This window comes from Pseudorca crassidens, chromosome 14 (assembly GCF_039906515.1).
Source record: "Pseudorca crassidens isolate mPseCra1 chromosome 14, mPseCra1.hap1, whole genome shotgun sequence".
NCBI lineage: Eukaryota > Metazoa > Chordata > Mammalia > Artiodactyla > Delphinidae > Pseudorca > Pseudorca crassidens.
In genome coordinates this window covers 79262122-79287732 of record NC_090309.1, presented here as the reverse complement: position 1 = coordinate 79287732, position 25611 = coordinate 79262122, and the positions used below count along the sequence as shown (strand labels likewise).

Here is a 25611-nt window from a genome sequence, read left to right as displayed (position 1 = left end):
CTGAAATGAAAGCAAGAGTCTGTATTATTTTGGAATTCATGCAACTGTAAATAACACCTCTTTTAAAAATTAATTGTGAATTCTTTTCAATTAAACCTTCATAAGAATCTTTTCAAAATTTTGAGATAGCAAAATGTCTATCATTTTTATCATACAAACTTGTAATTACTTAGATTGCTTTCTCCTTTTGTATAGTTTTTCTGCTGAGATTAGTCACTTTCTTTTGGTTGGTTGCATAATAAATATTTAGCTGGACATGGCAAATTCATAGAACTACAATTTACTTCAAATTTTGAAGGAATTACATACATTTACATTAAATACAAAATACATTTAACATAAAAACTATGCTAAACATAATTTTTTATCCTGAAAGCAAAATAGAATAATATTTAGGTGAGTAGGTTCTGGAGTCAAATTGTCTATGTTTGAAGCTATGGTCCACTTCTTCCTAGCTGTGTAATGTGAGCGAATTACTTAACCCTTCTGAGACACAGATTCCTATAAATGGGAATTATAAAGTAGAACCTACCTCATAGGCTGTTGTGTGATCTAAATGAAATACACCACGTAAGGCATTTAGAAGAGAGTTGGCTGTGTAAATAGATATTCATTAAACATTTCTTAAGTTATGATAGTTATTATTAACATCACACTGGCAAGGTTAGACTGGCTCCTACAGTTTAATGAATTGAACACTAGTATCTCTTCCCAACCCCAAATGTCAGTCATTTTCTGTGGGTAGCTTGGAGTAGGCCATGATGGAAGTACTTCTATTTAAATTGCTAAAATCAGCAAACACTACAAATTAGGGAGTTTTTTTTTTCTTTCTAGAAAGCCAGTTGTTAAACAGTTACAAGCATGGTATTGAATCAAACTCTATTTCACAGTACTTTAGAAACATTACTGTATAAATCAATTCTCACTACAGAATTGTAGCCTTAGCAAGCCAGGCAGTTTTTTCTTTCTTGTCTGGCTAAGGTCAAAGAGAGGAAATTTGACAGACTCTATATTGGTGCCAAGACACAGTGTGAAAACTTTATTACAACAAAACAAAACAAACAAACAAAAAAACTATGTTAATTTGTTTTCACCTCATTTGATCCTTTTTCATGAGTGAAGAGCCCTCAAATTTGCCAAATACAAAAAAAGTAACTGTACTTTTCAATACTTTAAGTTTGCTTATGGCTCTATGATTTCAGAATGGCAACAGGTTCAGTTCAGAGGAAAATAATGGATCAAAAGAATCCTTCTTCTATCATTATCTACGGCAGAGTGTAGTCACTGCTTACTGTCAATCAATAATCATTGACAGCTAAATAATAACATTTTTCAAAGTACCTTAAGTAAATGCTCTTATCTGATGATTTAATTATCCTTTGACTTGCTGAATGAATATCTATTATCTGCAAGAAAGTATGCCTCGTACTGAAGTAAATGCTATGACATAGAAAATGTAATCTTTGTCTCTAAAAAACGCATTCTGAAAAAAAAAATAAAAAAAATAAAAAAATTAAAAATGCATTCTGGCCAGAAATATGCATATTAAAAGATAAATATGCATATAAAACTAACACTACATGGCCCATTATGTAGCCTAGTTAATCAGGTCATTCACAGCTTTGTGCTAGTCTATTTTCTAGCCTGATCTCCAGCAACTTCTTTCCCTTCTCCCATGCCTCTCACACTCTACCTCACCAAATTGCTTACAGTTCCCCAGATACTCATGTTTTCTTTCCGTTGTTCAGTTTTTAAGACATTTATTGATTATCTGTTATGTACCAGGCACTGTGTTGGCTATTAGATATTCAAAATTGACAGTCTTTTTTCAAGAAATTTACAGTATAGTAGGAGAAACAGACATATAGAGTTTATTACAATATAATAGGATAAGTACTACAGTAGAGGAATATCCAAGCACTGAAGAAAGAGGACCAAACCTAGTCTGGAAGCTTAGGGAAGGTGCTCAGGAAGAAATGGTCCCCAAAAGCTTATTCTTGAAGAATACATTCATTCATTCCATTCCTATGAGCTGTAATTTTTTATAAAACTCCCTTTCTTCTCCATACTACTCAATTTTTATCCATATCCCCACCATTTCAGACTTCTATTGTAATACTTATAAAATTACGTAATGGTTGGTTGTGTATATACAATCTACTCCACTAAATTATTAGCTCCTTGACACTTAGAACAGTTACCTTGTTGAACTTTGTGTTTCCAGTGTATAGCATGGGACCTACCATACAATAGATAATAATATTTTTCTAATTATTGTGTTGAATAGATACCAAGTGAGTGATATATCAAATAAGCAGTATTAAGAAATAGATACTATAAGGAATTCAGTGAAGGAGGAAATGAGTTCTAGATAGAAAGGCAAGAGGCTTTACAAAGGGAAGAATTGAACTGGGCCCAGAAAAACAGAATTTAGACGGCCTAGATTCTGTTTCAACTAGAAAACAAGAAATGACCTAAGGTCCAAAAAAATAGAGCTCTGCTTTCTCAGAGATTAAGGAAGTATAGCATTGGACTATAGCATTGGACTGAGATATAGCTCTAGCATTGGACTGAGATATAGAAGTAAAGATGAACTAATTAGGAAAGTCATTAACCCCAGGGGTCTGGCTACAGGAAGAGCTACCCAGTCAGGATATAAAACAACTAGGATCTAGAAGAAACTGAGTGATATTTTTAAAAACCAAATCTAAATACAGTCTATAACACAGTAACGTACCTATTATGAATGTAATACATGCCCCAGAATTTCTCCATTTGTAATGAATCAGTTGAGCACGCTCTTCATAACTGAGTTCAGCATGTTCTATACATTAGTGGATCTTATAAGAGGAGGATTAATTATATAAAAATGTGACCAAGGCCATGACTCCCTTGAGCAGTTTTTTGAAGGAGTCTTGAAAAAGAGAGCCAAGAATCACAGAAAGTGGGGAGGAAATGTAAGCTTAGGACATGGGGAGAGGCAGTTAGTCACCCATGGCAGTATGTTGTCACACAATTCTATTAAAGAGCAACCTTCCTCATTTTTAAAAGTTTCTCATAGATAACTATACCCTATGAGAAACAAAGTAGGGCAAGAATACATGTTGAGTTTTGTAATGTTCTCTGATGCATATGCATTATATACATAATACAGTAAGTCCCCTACCTACAAACAAGTTCTGTTTCGACAGTGCTTTCGTAAGTCCAATTTGTTCGTAAGTTCAACAAAGTTAGCCTAGGTACCCAACTAACACAGTCAGCTATAGAGTACCGTACTGTAATAGGTTTATAATACTTTTCACACAAATCATACATAAAAAACAAACACAAAAAATAAAGAAAACATTTTTAATCTTTACAGTACAGTACCTTGAAAAGTACAGTAGTACACTACTGTACGACAGCTGGTGCTTCTTAGCAGTACCAGTTATATCACTGCTGCTTTTATGCTTACTTCCGGACATCCTGGGCTTGATATAAAGATGCTGTCTTACTGTACTCTGTGCAGTACTATACAGGAAAGTACACAAAAGCACAGCAACTTGTAGAGGATGCACGCACGTGACGATGTACGCCAGACACGTGAGCTAACTTACGTGATTAGACATGCGAACGCACATTCGCATCATTGAAAGTTCACAACTTGAAGGTTCACATGTAGGGGACTGACTGTATTTGTTTTACATGGTACTTAATTATGAATAGAAAGGAAAGTCGCAAAATGTCACTTGTTTTACAACTTCGCCTGAGGCCAGTCGTGCTAATCGCCCACTTACTACAGTTATATATCAGCTTCCAAAAGCTAAGCCCATGATTTCTGGAGACCACTCAGAGGGACTCTAGAGGTGACTCTCTTAAAAGTTATGTAGTTCAGATCTTGGACAATAACCTGGAAAAACAAAGATATAGGATATGGGCTACTTACAGTAACAATGCCATCTTTTCAGAAAATAGAGAAACAGGGCAGGGGCTGGGCTTGGTACATAATAGCTAAGCAAAGACAGAACCACAGTAATCATGATTGGGATGATTCTTTTTTTATATGTGAAAAACTAAAAGGTGAGAAGGAGAAGCTGAAGCAGAAGCAGTGTGACCATATATTTCCAAGCTCTAATTAGGAAAAAATAAGTATGTGTGTTCTCCAATACAAAAATAATATAATGAATCAAAGGATTGTAAATAGAAATTTAGTTTAATATGATCTATGACCATCCATGTTTTGTAACAATTTAATGTTCAATAATAATGTACAAAAAGGCACAGAGGTTTCCTTTGGTTTTAGCTTATAAAATCTCTGCTGGGTGAAAACAAACACAAAAAAACCTTATTTCAATTCAAACAATATTTAGTACAGAATATGTGCTCAACACTGTACTGAATGCCATCCTCTTCTTGTAGTCATGAATACTTAAATATATATGTGTCTCCCTGTTGAATCGCCTTCTACTTGCATAGCAATGTAATAGCTGCACCATCTTCTCCACTTTTTACTCTCCAAACTCCTCTCTGGTAATAATAATTTTTTCAAAAAAGACAATATTTTAACTTCTGCATGCCATTGAAGAAAAGACCTCTTCCATTGGATTTGATCTATAAACTAATTGTCTCAAACCATAATTACGTATCCATGAAGTACTGATACAAGGTCAAACTTTGTCAGGAAATTCAAAATAGAAAGAGACTCTTGTCAGTTTAAACTCCAAAAGGAATAGTTCAAGGGTCTGCAGGATAGTCTGGTACTGGGGGCTGACAAATAGAAGACTAGAAACAGAAGTGTGACATCATTCACCATTAACCCTTCCTGCAGCCCTGTCCTTTAGTACAGACCTACAACAAGAGCATTAGGGTTTGCATATAGTCAAAACTGCATTAACTGTGCTGCTCAGAAGTGTGCCTTTACTTTGCCAGAGATTCAGTAGAATTACAAAATGATTTTTGGCTTTATTAATTTTTTAAAAAGTATTCAAACTCTGGCAAGAAAATAACATCAAATTTCAGGCTTTTTTGTGTTTTTGTTATTTTCTATTGCTTTTTAAGAATGATCACTATAAATTTAAATCAACTTCAACTGAAATCATAGTAAGAACTTTAAGGTGGAGAGTAATGTCCAGAAATCTATTGAGAGGCGATATAGAGAGTAGTTAAGAACATAGGATTATAGACTCTCTACCCCAGAAGTCCTCCTCATGCTTCAGTCCTCTACTTCTTTACCTGGGAAGTTTGTTCATTTTGTGATAATTCATTGTGTTGTACATTTATGAATGATATTTTTCTGTATGTATGTCTTATTTCTATTTTTTTTAAAAAAGAAAGGGGCTTCCCTGGTGGCGCAGTGGTTGAAAGTCTGCCTGCCGATGCAGGGGACACGGGTTCGTGCCCTGGTCCGGGAAGATCCCACATGCCGTGGAGCCGCTGGGCCCGTGAGCCATGGCCGCTGAGCCTGCGCGTCCGGAGCCTGTGCTCCGCAACGGGAGAGGCCACAACAGTGAGAGGCCCGCGTAACACAAAAAGAAAAAACAAGAAAGAAAGAAAAAAGTGTTGATTCTGGAAGTAAACTGCCTAGATAAAAAAAAAAAGAAAGAAAGAAAGAAAGAAAAAAGTGTTGGTTCTGGAAGTAAACTGCCTAGATTTGAATCCTGGTGCCATAACTTACTATCTGTTTGACCTTGGGGTATGTTTGACCTTGGGGTAAACTCCTTAACCCTCTGTGCCTCAATTTCTTCAACTGTAAGATGAGAATATTAGTAATAGTACTTGCCCCTTGTGGTGGTTGTAGGATTTTATGATTCTATATGTGTAGGATTTTATATTCTATATGTAAAACACATAGAACAGTGCCTTACACATGACAAATTCTATATAAGCATTATAGTTATTAACAGTAACCCATTCACTTCTTTAACCATTCTAGAATAAGAATCCTTAGATAATCCTTTAAAAAATCATTTAAGAGGATTTCCCAACTTCTAGATTTTCATTGATTTGTCAAATTGCTCATTTTTCCCCCTTTGTTTCACAGAGAGCTCCGTGGGAAATAATTCTTTTTCATTTTCTCTCTAGATTTAATATAAAAGGAAAAGAGACTAAAATATATACCATTGGATATTTCCATATATCTTCACTGATATATAGCTATCACTCTGTTTTTCAAATACACTATTAAGTCTGCTTTTGAAAGTGTCTATAACATATGTTTATTTATTAATCCTTAGTTAAGAATAATTAGCTTAGCACTTTTGTGACTATATCCTGATTTTCTCTTCATCAATTGTTATCATTTAGAGTTTTTTTAATGGTTTTCCTAAATACAGCCAAATAAGACCCTCATTCCTAAGGACTCAAAGGTATTTACTCTGGGAACCAGTTTTTACTCAATGGAACAGACATTAAGTACAGAGTATCTATTATATATTCAATATTGTGCCAGGTGTCATACAAAGAAGTTATGACACAGAGACAAGGCATTAATAATAAAAAAATTTAATAACAATGTAAAGGTTTAAAATTTTTTATATGTAATTATAAATAGATTATATAAATAATATATACTGTGGTTTAAAAGAATTGAGTTATTAAGGATTAGAATGGGTATAAGGCATCATAGAGAATATTTATGATTTGGATATAAACAGAATAGTAAAATATATTCCAGATGAGAACAAGAGCATGAACAAAGGCATAAATAAAAGTGTAAGATATAATTGAGCAATAGTGAGCAAACAGGTGTTTTTGAGAGAGAGTGGTTTTGTAAGGGGGAAAAAGAAGATAGGAAAGAGACTTGAGGTCAGGGTGTTCAGAACCTTAAATGCCAGGCTTAAAAGAAAGTGTGAACGTCATGCTATAGGAAAGACTATATTTGTGAGTTTGCTTCAGGAGAAAGAGGTATTTAAAATAGGCTTTCAGAAAAATTCACCTAATGGCTGCATTTAGGATGAATTAGAGACGAGTGGGAGAGAATGCTGTCCCTAGCAGAAATTAGTTAAGAGGCTATTGCCACACAACTAGAAATATTAAGGATCTGTATTTGAGCATCAACCATAGGAATGAGAAGGAAAAAAGTGGGAATAATATTTTTTAAAAAATATGATTAGAATTTAATTACTGTTGTGCTGTTGTGGAGGTAAAGAGTCAGCAATGAGTCCAAAGTTTCAAGTTTAGATGATTAGGAAAATAGAGACACCATTAGAAGAAGAGAGAAGGGGGAGAGGCTGTAACTTGCTTGACGATATATCACAAGGGTAAAGGCTAGGAGTTTGGTTTAAGTATATTGCATTGAAGAAATTGCTAAATGTTATTGCACTAGACTTCTGGTTGGAAAAAGAAATGGAGCTCAACAGCAGCAAAGAGCAGAAACTAGGAGGGTTTTGGTTTCATTTAGGGGCCTTCATTTGCTGGAGTTGAAGATTAAAAATTCTGGCAATCTTCCTTTTAGGTGACTCATCTAGAGTGTTAGAGCAGGTTTGACAGATTAAATCTGGAGTGGACATGTTTCCCATCCCACCCTGGTCCTTTTTACTGGAAGGGGAAGGGCCTGGTTCAGTCCACTAATAAACAGAGTTAAAAGCTACTGAGTGGAAACAACATCTGAAGGAAAACCAGAACTTTCTTTTAAAAAATCTGAATTTGATTGTAATAGTCATGAACAGGTTCATCAGATATTTTGTGTGGGAGCCAATGTTTTGTTCCAATCAACAGGCATTGGAAAAGCCCTAGGAATTGCCCAACAAAGTCATCTAGTATTAACCAAAATTTGAGAAACAGAGACCTGATTAGAATAAAAAGGGGCTTATTTGGGGTTTGTTAGGACAGCAGCCCGGGAGACACAGACTGAAGAAGCACTTGAACTGTCAAAATGGGGGAGGATTATAAAGGCAAGAACCACAAGGTTACAGTTAGTTATATGAATTGTTTGTCAAGAATTGTAATTGGAGCTGGCAAGAAGGGTACTTGTTAAGTAAGGATTGGTTGGGCTCTGAAATGGTTGCATAGTTAGAAGGGAGAACAACCTTGAAACACAATGTTGCAGCTAGCAGATGTTTTAAAAACAATGGAATATTACTCAGCCATAAAAAGAAACGAAATTGAGTTATTTGTAATGAGGTAGATAGACCTAGAGTCTGTCATACAGAGTGAAGTAAGTCAGAAAGAGAAAGACAAATACCGTATGCTAACACATATATATGGAATTTAAGAAAAAAAAATGTCATGAAGAACCTAGGGGTAAGACAGGAATAAAGCCACAGACCTACTAGAGAACAGACTTGAGGATATGGGGAGGGGGAAGGGTGAGCTGTGACAAAGCGAGAGAGAGGCATGGACATATATACACTACCAAACATAAGGTAGATAGCTAGTGGGAAGCAGCCGCCTAGCACAGGGAGATCAGCTCGGTGCTTTGTGACCGCCTGGAGGGGTGGGATAGGGAGGGTGGGAGGGAGGGAGACGCAAGAGGGAAGAGATATGGGAACATATGTATATGTATAACTGATTCACTTTGTTATAAAGCAGAAACTAACACACCACTGTAAAGCAATTATACCCCAATAAAGATGTTAAAAAGCAAAACAAAACAAAACAAAAAAACCTTGGGTTAGGTATAGTTCACAGAAAGTTCAAGTTCTTAATGGTGCCTGAGACCAGGCGCTCAATGGCTGTCCAAATCCATTTTTGTATGCCTGAACTATGATTACTCCATTATAATTTTAATTTGTCATCACTAGCAATTGCCCAAGCCTGATTGTACAATAAGTTAGTGGGCTGGTGTTCTGGTTCTAATTCTAGAGAACTTTCTGAAAATTTTAAACTGCCTAATAGACCATTAGAGGGCTAGCAAATGGATTTCATACAACTTCCTCCATTCCATGGATATAAACATATTTTAATCACAGTGCGTATGTTTTCATGCTGGACTGAAGCCTTCCCTTGCAGACAGGCTACTGCCTCTTCTGTGGATAAAGTTCTGGAAAAAATTATCCCTGCTTGGGGAATTCCTCTTGAACTTCATAATAATCGAGGAATCCAGTTTCCTGGTCAGGTGCTTTGATAAGTCTTCACTGTTTGGCCAGTTTTACAGTATTTTATTGCACTTAACACCCTAAATCCTCTTAGTTGAATAAATTGACAGCATTATTAAGACACCATTGGCAAAATTTGTAGAGGCCCTCCTAATACCCCGGCCAGAAGCATTTCACTCGTCCTTCTAAATCTCAGATCCACCACTGTTGGAACTCATAAACACTCACCCTTTAAGATAGTCACAGTATGCCCAATGCACGTGGCTGCTGCTTCTTTTGACCCACTGGAAATTTCATCTACTAGAAAAGACACCTCCAGAAGAACTTTCTTCAACCTTGCTGAAAAGGCTCCCATCAGGTACTGCTAATCATCCCTTGTGCTACCAAACTCCAAGGAATAGATTCTTGGATTTATATGACACACCTAAAGAAAGTGCTGAAATCTACCTGGATCTGCACATCATCTGAAAGTAAAGATTTTCCAGAAATAAACTAGATAACATCTGATGAGACAGATTTCCCAAGATATCTGAACCATGCCTTTTAGAATTTTGTCACCAAACCTTTGATGATAATATAACACTTCAGATGCTCTCCAATGCCTATGTTCTTGATAACATATGGACTTTCGATAAAAAGTGCCTGAGAGGTTGTCCCTCCTACCCCTCCTTGTTACTCAGATGTGACTTCAATATGTTTCCCAGCTGTGTACTTTCCCTCTGACAAGACACAGAACACTCAGGAAAGGCCCTTCCAGGCGTTGAGGGACAAAAAGCCACTGAAACTGGAAAACCTGACTCTTGATCAGTAATGCTTTTAGAGAAAAATCTTGATTAAAAGGGAAAAATATGAAAAATTAATAAACAGAAACCTAAATTAAATAGACTCAGGAGACCTGAATGGGGAATTCTCACACCATATGACAACAGCAGAGCCCAACAGGAAGAAGAAAAACTCCTCCTCTTCTTTCCTGGCAACAACTCAGCCAATGAAAAGCCATGGACTCTGTTTACTGTAGCCCTCCCAACTTTTCCCTTCTATAAAAGAGTTCTCCTCCCCCTGGCTTGTGCAAGCACTTGCACTGTGGCTCACCATGGCTCAACTGCAATTCTCAATTGTAATTCTCTGTAGATCCTGAATAAACCCATCTTTGCTGGAAAAATAACTGGCTGCCTATTTGGTTTAGATCAACAACTGTAACCTACATACAGACAATCACTTGCAAAATATTAAAATATATGATATTTCCTTCAGAAAGTATAAAAGGGAAAACCATTTAAACTTTTACAAAGGCCTTGAAAAGCTATGATCAGGTCCAAGGAACAGTCAGAGAAAAAAACAGTCTAGTACAACTTTCATTTGGCAGGAGGAAGAAGAAGAAGGAGGAAAAGGAGGAGGAGGAGGGGGAGGAGGAGGGGGAGGGGAGGGGAGGAGGGGGAGGGGAGGGGAGGAGGGGGAGGGGAGGGGAGAAGGGGGAGGGGAGGGGAGAAGGGGGAGGAGGGGAAGGGAGAGGAGGGGGAGGGGAGGGGGAGGGGGAGGGGGAGGGGGAGGAGGAGGGGGAGGATGAGGGGAGGGGGAGGACGGGGAGGATGTAGGGAGGAGGAGGAGGGAGAGGATGTAGGGAGGAGGAGGAGGGGGAGGAGGGGGAGGGGGGAGGAGGAGGAAGAGACATCTATCAATACGTAAGGAAGAATATAAACATTTTCTTGGCTTGCAAATGATTATACTGGTTGCTAAAAGAAGGTTTGGTTCCAGTGTCCAATGTCAATTGTAAACACTATTGCCCAGTCAAATAAATCTAGAAACTCCCTTTTGTCAAATATAATGTCCTCTTTCTTTCATAAATCTAATCACATGGCATTCACGGAAACTAATTCAAGCCCTAAGTCACTTCTTGTTTAAATTCCTTTATAATATATTCCACTACATATGGTACAAACCTATATTGAATAATAAGAAATATAATCACCTGCTGGAAGATGTTAAGTTTTCTCTTAAAATCAGTATAAAAACAACTGTTTTTCATTATTTGGGGTTCTGTAAACAGAAAATTATGTATCACACTTACTATACCAATTATGAAACAGAATCATTATTAAGTTATAAAAATAATCTTTCCAATTATCAGAATGCTCAACTGAATTTTAATTCTTCTAGATAGTAAAAGCACAGAAAAATAACCCACTGAGAAGGAACACTAAAGAGACAGAGGAAATTAATCCACCAAATAACTGCCAAGCTTTATTATGAATCAGGAATTTGGCATTTTGAATGAATCAAAGTAGAAATACAAGACACAGCTTCTGCACTAAGTAGCTTTAAAATATAGTTGGATATTAAAATCTAAATGGAAAACTATGTGTCTTGTGGTATTTCATTGATTATTCCATGCATCTTAAGTCTAATGAAAACTGAAAAGAAGAACTATCACTCTGGAATAGATAATCAGGGACGTCTTCACGGTATTTGAACAAGAACTTGAAGAATAAGTAGGAAATGTTACAGCTATCCAAATTAAGCAATGCCCTGTAATCTGACTCTTTGGTGGAAATCTGCCAATCCATTCTAAAATTCCTCATTCCGTGGTACAAATTGGTGAGTCAGGAGATCTTTGTTTGAGAAGATCTTGCCCTGCTCAGGCTCATTTAAAAGATTCTACAGTGGGCCCTTAGTATCTATGGGTTCCACATCTACAGCTTCAACCAACTGAGGATCAAAAATATTGGGGGGGGGGGGGAAATTCCAGAAAGTTCCAAAAAGCCGAACAGGCAACTATGTACATAGCACTTACACTGTATTTACAACTATTTACATAGTATTTACATTGTATTCAGAATTTAAAGTAGTCTAGAGCTGATTTAAATTATATGGGAGAATATGCATAGGGTATATGCAAATACTAAGCCATTTCATATCAGGGACTTGAGCATCCATGAATTTTAATATCCAAGGGGGTCCTGGAACCAGTCCTCCATAGATACCAAGGGATGACTGTATTCTACTCTAATTCCAGATCTAGGATCTGGTCAGAAACTACTACCACAGCCTGTTACTTGCCCCAGCTCCAGTTCACCCCACAGAAGAGTATCACCGTAACTACCAAAGAGGACAATTTTCTGATGGAAAAATATTTTGTCATCAATCTGAAGAGATTCATCTTTCTATTCATTTATACTATTTTTGAATAAAATGCATCACCAAGAAACAGTGTGATCCTTCCTATGGGAGAAGCAGGAAAGAAATATTCAGAGAAATGAGTAGAAAGCATACTCACCTGACAGCAGCAGGGACATTGTGTCGTAACTGCCTTAATGTTCCTGAATAAGGCTTCCTTAATTAGGTTTAAGGTGATCCTACAAGTTATTTTAACAGCTGCTGGAGAGATGCAGACTACTCAGATGAACACTGGTAGTTTCTAAAGACATAAATAGAGTTGGGTTACTGTATTCTTTCCTCCTGGCCTAAGTGGAAAATCGTTCACACAGCTTTTAGGATAGAAAGAGTCCAAGCATAAGTAATATCATTAAAGGTCCATTCTCATAGATTAATAGATTTATTAGCTCCTAAAGAGAAAGAGCTTCAATCTATTTAGAAGTATTTAGAAAACCTTATCTTTAAAAATGCCTGTTGAATTCATAAAAGCCAAAGAGTAAATTTTAGCTGTTTCAAAACCAATCTTCATCCATTGGATTCAAATTGCTTTCAAAATGGCCATGATCTCAAATGTCAATCACTTATTTTTCAAGGAATACAATGATGTATGAACATTTTAATGTTTCCAGGTAGCAGGATTTTAATAAAATGTGGCCTTTATAGATTTAATCTTTGGGCTGTATCTGTTTGTGAATGACTCTGAAGGTTATAATGACAGTAATATGTCATTTGCTAAAGTTCAAATATAAACCTTATATGACTATGAAGCTGGTGGTTGTAATTGATAACTAAATTAATAAATCTGGTCAAATGACCACCCAGTGCCTGCACCTCAACCTAGCTTTGTTGTGCTTATTTAATTTACTGTGTCACTTAATATTCTATAAATAGGCAATATGGCTTACTTTACCAACAAAGCAATTTTATCCTAGAGTGATATTCATATAACAGGGAGTCAGGAAGGTCTTAGGACACATCCCTCAGGAATGTTAAGGGTCTACATTATATGAAGAAGCAATACAATTAGTCTGTTATTTAGTCTTATTTTTTATCCAATCCAAAATCAACATGCTTGAACTTCTAATACTATATTACAATCTACACAATCAGAACCAATAAGGTCTATCGTCAATGAATGTTTCTAAAAACATTATATGTATTGTGAACTTAACATTGCTCTAAAAAGTAAAGTCTATTCAAAAACATTATATTGGCAAAGTGTTATTTATATAAGTCTAATTTCAAAATATTGTTTAACATTACAGTGTTATTAATACTCAGTTTTCTTAGAACATCTATAAACTAGCCTGAGAAATCTTAAACCAACTTGTTCTAGGTCTAGCAGTGGTACTGTGATCTCTGTCCCTAATCTGATTTTCATCAACAATGTATGAAAGGTCTCTAAGGAAATTATTTTAAGTGAACTCAAAACCATGAATTTAATTTGGTTTTCAGTTGGAAGAAACTGGCTCAACACTATCTTAGATGTAAATCAGCACTATTAACTTACTGTCTGGAATTTTGTGGATGCCCAGTATCTTGAAGTTTTGAACTACAGAGCTCTATTTTTATAAATGAGGAAATCAAGTTATGAAGGGAACTTCAGTGATTTTCCTAAGTAGCAAAATTGGTTCTTGAATCACTCTCTCTTAATTCAAAATCCAGTGATTCTTCACAGAAAAAAAAACAAAAAAAGAGGGGGATGGGAGATGTCTATTTGTAGAAAAGAAAATTTTATCTTTCTATTATCTCAGTGCCAGAATATTCTTTACTGTAGACCTATCTGCTGAATACTATATTCAAATGCAGTTATCCTCTCTATTAATTTCCTAGGGCTGCTATCACAAGATACCACAGAATGGGTGACTTAATCAACAAAATTTTATTCTTTCACCATTCTGGAGGCCAGAAGTCTAAAATCAAGTTGTCACTAGGGTTGGTTCCTTCTGTGGGCTCTGAGGAAGAATCTGCTTCATGCCTCTCTTCTAGCTTCTGGTGGTTGCTGGAAACCCCTGCCATTCTTTGGCTTGTGTGTAACTCCAATCTCTGCCCCCATAGTCACCTGACATTTTCTCTCTGTGTGTCTCTCTCTGTCTCTGTGTCTTTCCTCTTCTTATAAGGACACCAGTTATTTTGGATTTAGGGCCCACTCTAATCCATTATGACCTCATCTTAACCTGTAAAGAACCTATTTCTAAATAACATCACAATCTGAGGTTTGGGATGGACATGAATTTTGAGGGGATACTATTCAACCCAGTACATCTTACCTAAATGATGATAGGAGACAGTTATGAAAGATTGTTTTTCTATCCTGAGTTAACTTATCTTTCTTTGGCTCATAGATTTTTAAAAAAATATTTCAACATTTTATGGAACATTAAAAAGGATTTTCAATGTGTAATAATTACTAGCCTCTCAATAATTAACCAAATCTAAATAATTTCAAAAATTATGACATGTATGTCTCCTGTGGATTCAGAATTCGTCACATTAGATATGATGTACTAGTCATAAAATTTTAACCAAAAATAAAGAAATTGGAATTATATTTTGCCTTTCTACAAGAAAGTAGACTGAACTAATGGCTAGGCATATCTACTTGTCCTTTAAAGCTGGGTCTGAGAGAAGTTACCAGTATCCACTGAATAGTGAGAGAAACTAATGTAAATATAAACTCAACTCTGTTGGAAAATTTTAGATCAAATGGTGCTCACCAAGGAGAGATAAACAACAAAACAATATTGTACCTATGCATTGAAAATGCAAAGCCAGGAAAGAGGACGTTGCCCTAAAAACTCATGGGAAAATTTTATTTCTAAAAAATAAGAAAGGGAAGAAAATTTCAGAAGACAGTTATTTTGCATCTTCAGAAAAGATAAAAGAAATGGCTTCTGGAACTAAAGCAGGGAGATAGCAAACTGAGATGAAGGCGGAAATGCTAAAGTTGAAAAAGAAAACATATGAAATGTATTAACAGAATTAAAATCTGTACTGGACATAAAAGAGCAGAATTAACACTACAGAAAACCAAATCAGTGCTATGGAAATCAAAGATTCAACCCTCCACAGTACACAGAGAAAACGGTCAAAGCTAAACATGATGAGAAAAGTTTACACATTAAATTTTCTGGCTCATGGAGAAAGGGACACAACTCTCTCCATGTCGGGTTCAAATTAAAGACCCAGTTGGCGTTCCTAGGCTCTAATGTCCAAACAAGCAACAGATAGTAGCCAAGGACCTATTTCTTCAGACTAGAGGAGAGACCAGGGAGCTGTTTATTTGTGGCCCAGGAATATTCCTCCAAAAGTATCTACTACAGATCCCAAATATGAAAACAAAAAATTAGATGGATGGGTAGATGGATAGACAGACACAAATATGTATTTACACACAGATAAATTCATAATCATTAATTTAATTATTAATATTTTCTAAAGCAATTCAACCAACATGCATATATTTGAAACATATTTTATGAACTATGGATCATATTCCCTTTTAGCTGGGTTAGATACACATAAGAACCCTTAACAATTATTTTAGTTCCACAAACACTTTTTTAAAGGCAATATCCTAAGTGCTGCTTAAAAAAATACTAAAATGAGCAAAACAGCTATTACTTTCCAGGAGTTTGCAAACAAATATATAATGAGAATAACAAGTGCACAATAACCTCTCCCAAATTCCTTTTCCCAAACTTAGGTGATTCCTAGTTTTACCATTCTCATGCCTTCTCTCTATACTTGCCCCTTGTCAATCATATCTAGTCTCATGGCCTCAACCACTACCTGTATTAATAATTAATAGACAAATTGCTATTACACAGTATCTTATGTTTAAATAGAGCTTCATAGTTTGTATTCTCATATATGCTATCTCAGTTCATCTTCACCACAACCCTGTAAACTGTCTGCTATGCGCTAGGAAACAAAAGATTCTTCTGTCAGGAGATAATATTTTAGCTGAACTTGATGGATTAATAGAAATCTTCCAGGCAAAGGAAAGAGAGTTTCCCAAGAAGAGAGAAGAAGCAAATGCAAAAGTACTGAGAAGTACAACTCCACAGCATGACGGAGCAAAGAAGAGTGAAAAGATATAGCAGGAGATGAGGCTGGAAGGGTAGCAGGAGATGAGGCTGGAAGGGTAGCAGGAGATGAGGCTGGAAGGGTATGCAAGAGCTAGAAAATAAAGGGTCTTGTATGCTGTGCATTTTTATTTTTACTGTATAAAGCGAGAAACCACTTAATGGTTTTATTCAAGGGAGTGATGTGATTTTATTTTTTTTTAATAGTTATGAGAATGAAAAAGAACAAGTCTCAGGAGTGAGATGACGAAAGGCTGAATAGAGTGGCAGTGAGGGATGAGTTTGAGAGACATTCAAAAAGTGGGATTTATAGGACTTAAGTAATGATTTGATGGGGAATGAGAGAGATGGAGGAACTGAAGGTGATACCCAAGGTTTGATTTAGAGGACTGGGTTGATAGGGGGCACCTTCAAAGCGCTAGGGTGCACAGGGAGATCAGTGGAGGTCGGGGGGTGGGGGGTGGGGGAAGGGGAGATAAGTATTTTGTACACTTTGAACCTGAAGTATCTGTAAGAAATTCACATGAAGATGTTCTGTAGGCAGTTGTAAATAAGGAACTGGACAGTAATGTCTGGATTTAAGATCATCAGTGGTCATTTTTCCTCTTCTTGAACACTCCCTCTTTAGGATGCTAAAATGGACTTAAAGGAGATATATAGTAAGGACAGAAAAAAAATGAGGGAGGCTTCTGTTTCTGTTCTCCTTCAGGCAGTAGATGAAAAGGCAGGAATGCTGGGAAAGGTAGACTTTGATCTGAGCCTGTTTCCTTCCTGCTTCCCCCCACCCAAAAAATAAATAGATGCTCTGTGGTTAAGGCAGCCAAGTAGCAGTCTGCCACATAGTGGAAGATTCTGAATACGTGACTTAGGGTTTGAAGTTTTCTCAGGAGGAAATGGGAGATTATTGAAGAGAAATAAGATGATCATGGTATACACAACACTTATCTTGCATAGTTATATTAGGTGGATAAAAAAGTAGTAATTTACAGAGGGAGAATCACAGTATTATTTGGAATGGGCTAAAGAAAAAGGAATTAAGGCCAACTGAAGAAGGCATCTGGAGATGTTACTAATACATATGTTGTGTCAGTTTCCTCCTCATCTGTAAAATAGATTATAATAGTACCTATCTCACACTTCATAGAGTTGTTATTAAATACAATATTGCATATAAAATGCTCAGTACACTGCCTGACACAAAGTAGGTGCTCAATAGGTGTCTGATAAATGAATAATGAATGAGATCAAAAGAAATTCAGCCTGCAGGCACTACTGAACACCACTACTGGTTACCGAGCATTTTCTTTCTTTTTAAAAAATCAGTACAACCCACTCTCCTAGAGACTATGGTACAGGTGCTAAACCTATGTTCTGAAAAAAATCAAAGGTCATCAATGGTCACTCTTTCTCTTCTTGAACCTCCTTAGGATGGTAACATGAACTTTAAAGGAGGAATATGATAAGAACACTAAAAACTGAGAGAGCCAACTGTTTCTTTCCTCCTGCAGGCAGTAGGTAAAAATGTAAACTCCACTGTGAAAATACTTTGGTAAAGGCTGTGGGTTTTTGTTGGTTGTCTCAGAATTCATTATATTTATTTTTCCCTTAAATTATATGCTAAGATTCTCTGTTGAGTTTGAGTAAAAATTCAAAAGAAGTATAATAAGGAAAATAGAGATTGAAGGGAGAAACAAGTCATGAAGATCTGCTTTAGGCAGGAAGGGCTTTTGAAGACCCTTCAGGATCAGATGGTCTCCAAAGTACAGAAGTTCCAGAATATGAATCCATGATTATATTGGCAGTGGCTAGTCACACAACTAAAAAAGAGTACAGCCTAGCAAAAAGGACTACCTGAAAAGTCATCAAAGAAAAGGAACAGGGGCCACATATAGTCCAATTCTGCTATCATAATTTGTTTTGTGTCATCACTAACAATAGTGGTGAATATTCCCAACTTAAGACCACTGCTATAAATCTATAGGTTAGGCCCAAATGTAGAAGACATGGAATGAATGGAATAAAGCATTTTCTATTTTTAAATAGTTATAGCAAGTGCTGTAGATCACCTGTGCTTGCTATGACTATTTTTGAGATTCCAAGAAACTTCTGGAAACTCAAAACTTTGACTATAATTCATTCAGCAGGGACTTTAATTTTTATTGTGGATTGTTCAAATTTTAAGAGAAATTGGTGACACAGCAAAGAATGATCTTTCAAACTGAATTTAGATTCAATCATGGATTACAGAGATAAATCAGGAGTGGGCTGGGTGAAATGATCAACTGAGTCTATTAAAACTAGGGCTTTTAATCCCTCTTCTGTGTAGAGAGGCATGGAACGCTCCCTCTAATTGCATGGGAATCACTCCTCATGGTCTTGCATTTTTCCACGTATTTTAGAAAAAAAAAAAACATTTAGAAAGAGTACAGACATATACAATGAAACACTTTATGTGTCAGAAAAACTGCTGTACAGTTTTATTCTAGGTGATAACTTCCTGTTTGAACTTCCTGTTTATCTTTAAAATAAAATTATTTTATTTTATTGGTCTATCCATATATTTTTAAAAATAGGATTAAAAATCAGGATAAACATAATTATCTTACATAATGCCTCTCCTCTGTAATGATTAATACCCTTAGCTTTTTGAAATAAAGGCACTTTACCCATACAAGAAAATTACTATCATTATTCTTTATGAATTTAAATGAGTATAAATCCATTTTTCCAATTCCTGCGTCTTTTCATTTTCTAATGTTGTCTTCCAAACACTTACTTTTTCTTCCAATTTCCTAAATGCCCTCATGCCTTAAGTTCCACCCTTCTTGGCTCGTATATTTTATACAGAGCATGTCTGATAAATAATATTACCATGAGGTCACAGGGCCACAGGCTTAGACCTGTTATATCACTGGCAATTTGCACTTTTACTGCCATTCTCAGTTTTCAATTTGTCTATGCCACAAATAAAGTGGATGGAAATATTAAATATAGTTGTGTACACCTGAAAAATCGTCCTTGGTTTTATTTTGTTTGTTTGAATCTAGGAAGCAGTGAGGTGGAAGTAAGGCTACTTCAGGAAAGAATATAATTTGTAATTGAGGAAAGGAAAATGGCTTCTCAGTTGTTTCCGGGCGAGTGAGGCTTCTACCAAGTACTCCAGAAAAAACAAACAACCCTCTCCCTAAAGCACCTTCCCCTTCCCTCCTCCTGTCCCCGACGTACCCCCTCTCTCTCTCCCCCAAATCTCCAGGATGTGAAAGCTGACACCGCGGGCGGTCCGCAGTGCTGGGGACATAGCTTCAAGTTATGCGACAACTGCTGCAGCTGACAGCTTCTTTACTAAACACGGTGCGGTGTCCCAGTCCCTCTACCCCAGGGCAGCGCATCTCTGCTCTTCTGTAATCACAACTGAAAATGACTGAAAAAGGGAAGAAACACAGGGCTCCCTCATTTTTTAGTGTCCCTACCACAGTCCTCTTTTAAAGATCATTCTACCATCCTATAGAGGGGACCTGCTTTCTGTAATTTAAATGATAATTATCCCTTCGATGTTTTTAGGATGGGCTTCCCTACTGTGACTTCGTGTTGCATATATAAAAGGCATCACACACACCTACAATTTTTAAACAACAAATGAGCTTAAAAAGATAAAGGTGCACAATAACTGGAGCTTAAAAATTAAGTATCGCCAAACAGCGCTTCAGTGCAAATACAACTAACAAGCAAAATCTTCTTGCCCAATTAGACAAAGCTGCTTCACAAACGCGCACGCTTCTCAATCACATCTCCCCTACAGCACAACACGGTCTAAAGTATCAGTGTTCATTTTTCCCGACACACAAGTTGTCAGTAAGTCATCAACGACCTAACATTGCCACGAAAGAGACCTCCAGGGCGCGATAAATAAGTACATCTCCTCGAAGCAAAGAAATGGCATCATGACCCCCTACGGTTGATGCGGTTTGCAGCGCGGAGACTGTTCTCTGGAGAGAAACCAGAGAGCACAGCGTAAAATGCTAGAGTAGGGCAAATCGACAAAAGACTGGAAATCACTTTGAAAGCTCTGGAGGTTGTGTCCGTGAGCGAACAAAGCGACTTATCGAGAACTGACTTTTGCCCCCACCCCATCCCGAGAAACAGAAAGAATCGGGACGGGCGAGCCCCGCTACGCAGTGCTTATCGCGGCCGGGGAGCGCAGCGCTGGCGCCCGCCAGATTCACAACCTGCTCGGCTGCCGCAGCACGCCGGGGCCGCGCGCCCTGCTCCGCGCTAATCCACGCTCCGGGTTTCCGCGTTCACCGGCACCGCGCGGAAGAGCCCTGCCGGGAGGGCACCTCGGAGAGCCTTGTCCGGGGAGTCCCGGGAGCGCTCTCCCGCTCTGCGCCACCTGCCCGAGGCGTCTGGCCCAGGGGCGCGCGTTCCTGACCTGTGGGCGGTCCAGGTTGGCCTTGAGCTCGAGGCAGCGGCTTAGGCGTCACCGCAGAGGCCCTCACCGAACACTAGCCTTCCAAAGCCTGAGAGTTGTCCGGCGGAGTTTCTCTTGATCTTTGCTTAAGTAGCCTCAGGTTCTTCCAAGCTGGACGCCCCCTACTAGCAGTCAGGGGTAGACTCCCTCCTAGCAATGGAGGTTTGTCTGCCTCGAGCCCTTTGGCCAAGGGAGATACTCATGGTGTCCTCAGAACCCAAAACGGCAGTTTTCCTGGACGTGATAAGGAATTTGAAGGCACTCTGCAAATCGTAAAACTCTCTGTTTAAAGAGAAAGTCGACCTTCCAGAATTTCCCTCTCTTGAAAATTCCCACCTGAATGTAAACCTCAACAGGGATTTTGTTCGCTGCCTTTATCCCCAAGGCACTGAAAAGTGCCTAAGGTCAGTAGGCAGGAGGTCACTGAATAATTGTTGAAATAAGCGAATGTACAAACAACACACTTAAGGAAACTGATCAGGTTGGGAACATGTAAGAATTCTTGCTTTCCTGGTAGGCAAGCCACCAAACATTTACTGGGCACTACTCCTTGACAAGTCTTCCAGGCTTTGGCTAGGACAGTCAGGATCCCGGGAGGGCTGGCAAATGTGTGTCCTTCAAGGACACAGAAAGGGGCTTTATAAAATGGCTTAGTCCAATCCCTCAACCCAGGATTCCGAGGAAGTTTCATTCCCTCCCCTTCACTATCCCCTCCCCAGCCCCACCCAAAGCACATTCAATAAAATATATTTAGTGCATAAACAAGGTGCTTATTATTAACCGTTGGTTGATGATTAGCATGATTTGCCCAAGGTCACCCAGGACAAGAAGCTTCAGAGCCACCTCCCTTCAACACACATTTCTCCAACGCCGTTCTGGACCAGGACCCTCCTGAGTAGTGGGGTACTAGAAGGCCTGGCTCCCTGTACTCCCAGTATAAGACCCTTGGAAGAAATGGCCCGCACAAAGTGCCCACCATAACAGTTTCCTCGACAGTGAGCCGGGAAGACGCGCTCACAGCTTGCTGGGAACTCTTCCTTCAGAGAAAGGAATTTCTGCAGTTTTCTCCTTCCCCTTGCAGCCCCTCAAAGAGTGGGCCGGGGGCCCTCTAGGCATGAGGGTGGAGGGAAAAGCAGGCTCCACGTGTCCCAGCTCTGGCCTCAGCCTTCACCACCAGACGGGGTAACCGCGGGGCGTGGTGAGCCTAGCCCGCTCTGCCAGCCCAGGTGAAGGTTGCTCGAGTGGCCAGGCTCCCTTTTCTTAGCTACTTTCCTTTTGCGTTTCTGCTAAAATCTGGAGACATGGAATCCACTCTCGGAAGCTCCGAGCCCCTCCAACTGAGCATGCGCCAATGCCTGACTGCTTTTGGTCGCGGCGCCAGATCTCTCCAAGCTGGGCTGCGGAGCCCGGAGGAGGAGGGAGGAGGGAGGGGGGAGGAGGAAGGAGGGGAAAGGGGAGGGGGTGCCTGGAGAGGCGGCGGCTCCAGCGCCTGCGCATCCGGCTCCAGGGACCATAGGTTTTCTATGGGATTCCCAATCTGCAGCAGAGACTTACCGGAGCGTGCTGCAGCGACTGCTGGGCTTGCAAGGCGCGATTCAAGAGGAATTTAAGCAGTCTAGAGCTCCACAGAAAATAAGAGCGTGAGAGAACCATACACGGAGACGGCTTAACCGTTTATCCGAATTAAATATATGTACATATATTTATTTACAAAGAACTGTTGAGTTTTATCATTTTCGCTAAGTGACCGTGGGCAGCGCTATAACAGTAAGTAGAAAATACGATCTTTGTGGCATTTCTGCATGTGTAGTGCAGCCAGTTGTCTGGGAGATGCTTTGGCTATTGTCACTTACTTTGCTTTGCATAGACACATCTAAATGCACGGTGACAGTTGCTTTGGTTAATGCTGGTGATATGAACGTACTGTTAGTCCATGAGGGACCTTTTGGAATAACGGGGGCGGGGGAAGGGGGAATGTTTATATGCAGCGTGTTTGGGGGATTGTCTTAGGCTAGATTTAAGATAGGTGAAACAGAGGTGCTTTTTAAGTTTGTCGCTAAGTAGGCAGATTTCCTTACACAGATTTAAGTAGCTAATTGACCGACTGTGAAGTTTTCCGGGTGCTGATAAAACTCTTGAGCGGTTGCAGTTAAGTACCAAACTGTCATCCGTGGGGCTGGTGCACCATTTTTCTCACCGTGGAAGAGCAGCGAACGTGTTTGCTAAGTAAAACTGAGTGGACGAGATGGTGTGGAAACCAGGGTTGGTTTCCAAGTGGGATGTTAGTGTTTAGAACCACAGAGCTAGGCGCTAGAAGCACATTTCTCTGTTAGTATTTAGAAATGAGTAAATAATTTTTCGGTTTTGATTTTTCATCACGATGGTGAATGGGCAAAAAAAGGAAAGATGTTCAACCGCCCTGTCAGCCCGGTCTATTCTGAACAGAGTCTGAGACTCAGAGCCTCTGAATGGGGATCGTCAGATCCAAACTAGTTACCTGCCTTTGCATCCTGTATTCACATTCCGGAATGCAGGGTTGAAAAATGTAAACCCAGATGTTTTACCTTTGGTAGTGTTTCTTTAAAGGAGAAAAGGTCGTTCTGTGTTTTGAGTTAAAATGGGTTCTTCCTTGCCCAGAAACGGAAGAAGGGTCTTTGCAAGGTCAAACCCCCGTGGAAATCAGGGGCTCTGGTGAATTGGGGGAGGGGGCAGGAAATGGTGATGCTCCCTGGAGGCGCTCAGCACTGCACGGATCAGTGCCCTGTGAGATGTCAGAGTGGGAATCCATTTTTCTAGAGTTGCCCTCCTGGCCATGTTTTGGAGACTGAAATGAAATGGAAATGCTAGTGGGTGTAGTAAAAACAAGTGTATACTATCTGTGTGTCATAGCCCACTTGAAGACGGGAGGAGCAAGGGAGTTGTGTTTCTACATATTAATTTTTTCAATTTAAAGGGGTTTCACGTTGAGACAAATTAAAAATGAAACTCTTGGGAAGACACATTTTATCCTCACTGCCATTTAAACTGCCTACATATGTGTGTTGTTGCTGGCGGAGGGGGAGGGGCGTCCTGCTTCATTGAACACCTCACTCATGAGTATACTCTCATTAAACTTGGGTGTTAATAACCCCAGAAAATGCTGCACTGAAGCAGGCTGGCAGAAGGGCATGAGGCAGGCAGACAAGAGAAGAGCATGACCAGTGTGTGCTGGATTTCCATGGAAAAAGTAGATCCAATATCTGGGATGAAATGAAATAAATTTTGCTCCAAATAGGATAGATCATTATAGGACTTTTGGCTCTTCAGTCAGTCTGGCTATCTGGAACCCTTTGAAGGAATTTATAATTTATTGAAGTGGATGAAATTTGAAATAGAAAATTCGAGAATATCCTCTCCTTGGAAACCCAAAGTGTAAATCATACTGCCTTCTCTGTCCCTCCCTTCTTTACTCCAGGGCAGAAGGACCAATCATTTGTCATAATTGAGCCATACTCCTCGTCAACCCTGAAAATTGGAATCAGCTCCCTGAATAGTGCAGGTGTAGTGCTGCATTGATAAATGGGTGGTGGAGAAAGTAGGGGAAGTCTGGTGTGAAAGCTCATAGATGTTTGCTCTCAGATACCTTGCTTCATAGGCTGACAGTTATAGAGGAAAACATTGGGCAGAGACCTTCGAAAGCATCTAGTCCAAACCTGTTGTTTTACAGATCAGAAAATTGAGGCTCAGGGCCATGGAGCTAGGGGAAAGTCAATTAACTTCTAGTCTATGGAATAAAGAATTAAAACGTATTGTTGAGTGGAAGTGTTCCCTTCTCTCTGTACTTACAGCATCCTCAAGGACATAAATAATTGCCTGCTTCCCAGCACATCGGTTGAGAGAGTCCCAGGGTCCCTTTTCATACCATTGCATCTCTCTTCTCTGCCTTGCTTTTTTTTTTTTTTTTTGGTAAGGTCTCTGTCTCTTTTTTCTATTGTCCCTCACTTCTGATATACCCACCTCATTAGATGTTTAGTCTGGCCTTCCTAGCTTCTCAGTCCATTTCTTTAGAATCCTTCAAGTTTTTGGAGAGAACTGGCAAACCAGTTGGAATCTTCAGCTCCTGTTTGAAAACTGTCCAGACCCATTTGTATCCCCTCTCTGCTCTATTCCCCAGGATCCTTTAAGGAATCCAGCCTTCTGAGAAACTGTAGGTGCCTTCCCTCTTTTCTACCTGTCTCACCTCCTCCAGCACTGCTGCAGCTACAGGCACTGGGACCTAGTGGAGTGAGGAAGCTGCAGTGTAAACACACAGCAGGCTCTGCCAGCTCTCCTTTGGCTCCTAGAAGGCAGAACCCAAATCAGAGCCGCCTGTCTCCAGCCTTCATGGAAATGCTCCAGATGAAGCCACCTGCAGAGAAAGGGGCTGGGGGCTGGGCGGGAAGACTGAAGGAAGACGCCTGAATCATGCTACCTGAAGCAGGCGCTGTAGAGGAGAGCAGTGCAGCTTTTTAAAACCTTTAGAGCTTTTAAAGTGCCGTCTTGCTGGACAGGGACTGCAAAGCAGGCAATAATACCTGCCTAATTGGCCCTTCTCTTTCCTTCTTTTTTTCTCCTTTCTGTTCATTTTCTTTCTCTATTTCTCCCTCATTTTCTCCCTTTCATAAACATTTCCTGAGTGCCTGTGCAATAAAGCTCTAGGCGTTTTAAAGATACTCCAGGCATTCCTGTCGCTTCTCGCAGGCACTCAGAAAGAGACTGAAACCAGCACAAATGTCCCCTTTGGGGAAATGCCAGGAATTTTTACCTGAAAAAGCTGAAACATTAGTGGAGGCTTGAGAAAGACAAAGTCTGCGTCTCTTCCTCGTTTGAGAGCTAAATACACTTGGAAATTGTTGAGGAAGCTAAGGAA

General features: G+C 39.2%; 1 protein-coding gene across 1 annotated transcript in view; it reads left to right on the top strand.

Moving 5' to 3' along the window:
- The first annotated feature begins 22211 nt into the window (after window positions 1-22211).
- Window positions 22212-25611, top strand: part of VSNL1 (visinin like 1) — a 97614-nt gene continuing 94214 nt past the window's right edge. The window contains exon 1 of the mRNA XM_067703661.1: window positions 22212-22490. The gene's annotated coding sequence lies outside the window, so the exon portion shown is untranslated. The remainder of the gene's footprint in view (window positions 22491-25611) is intronic.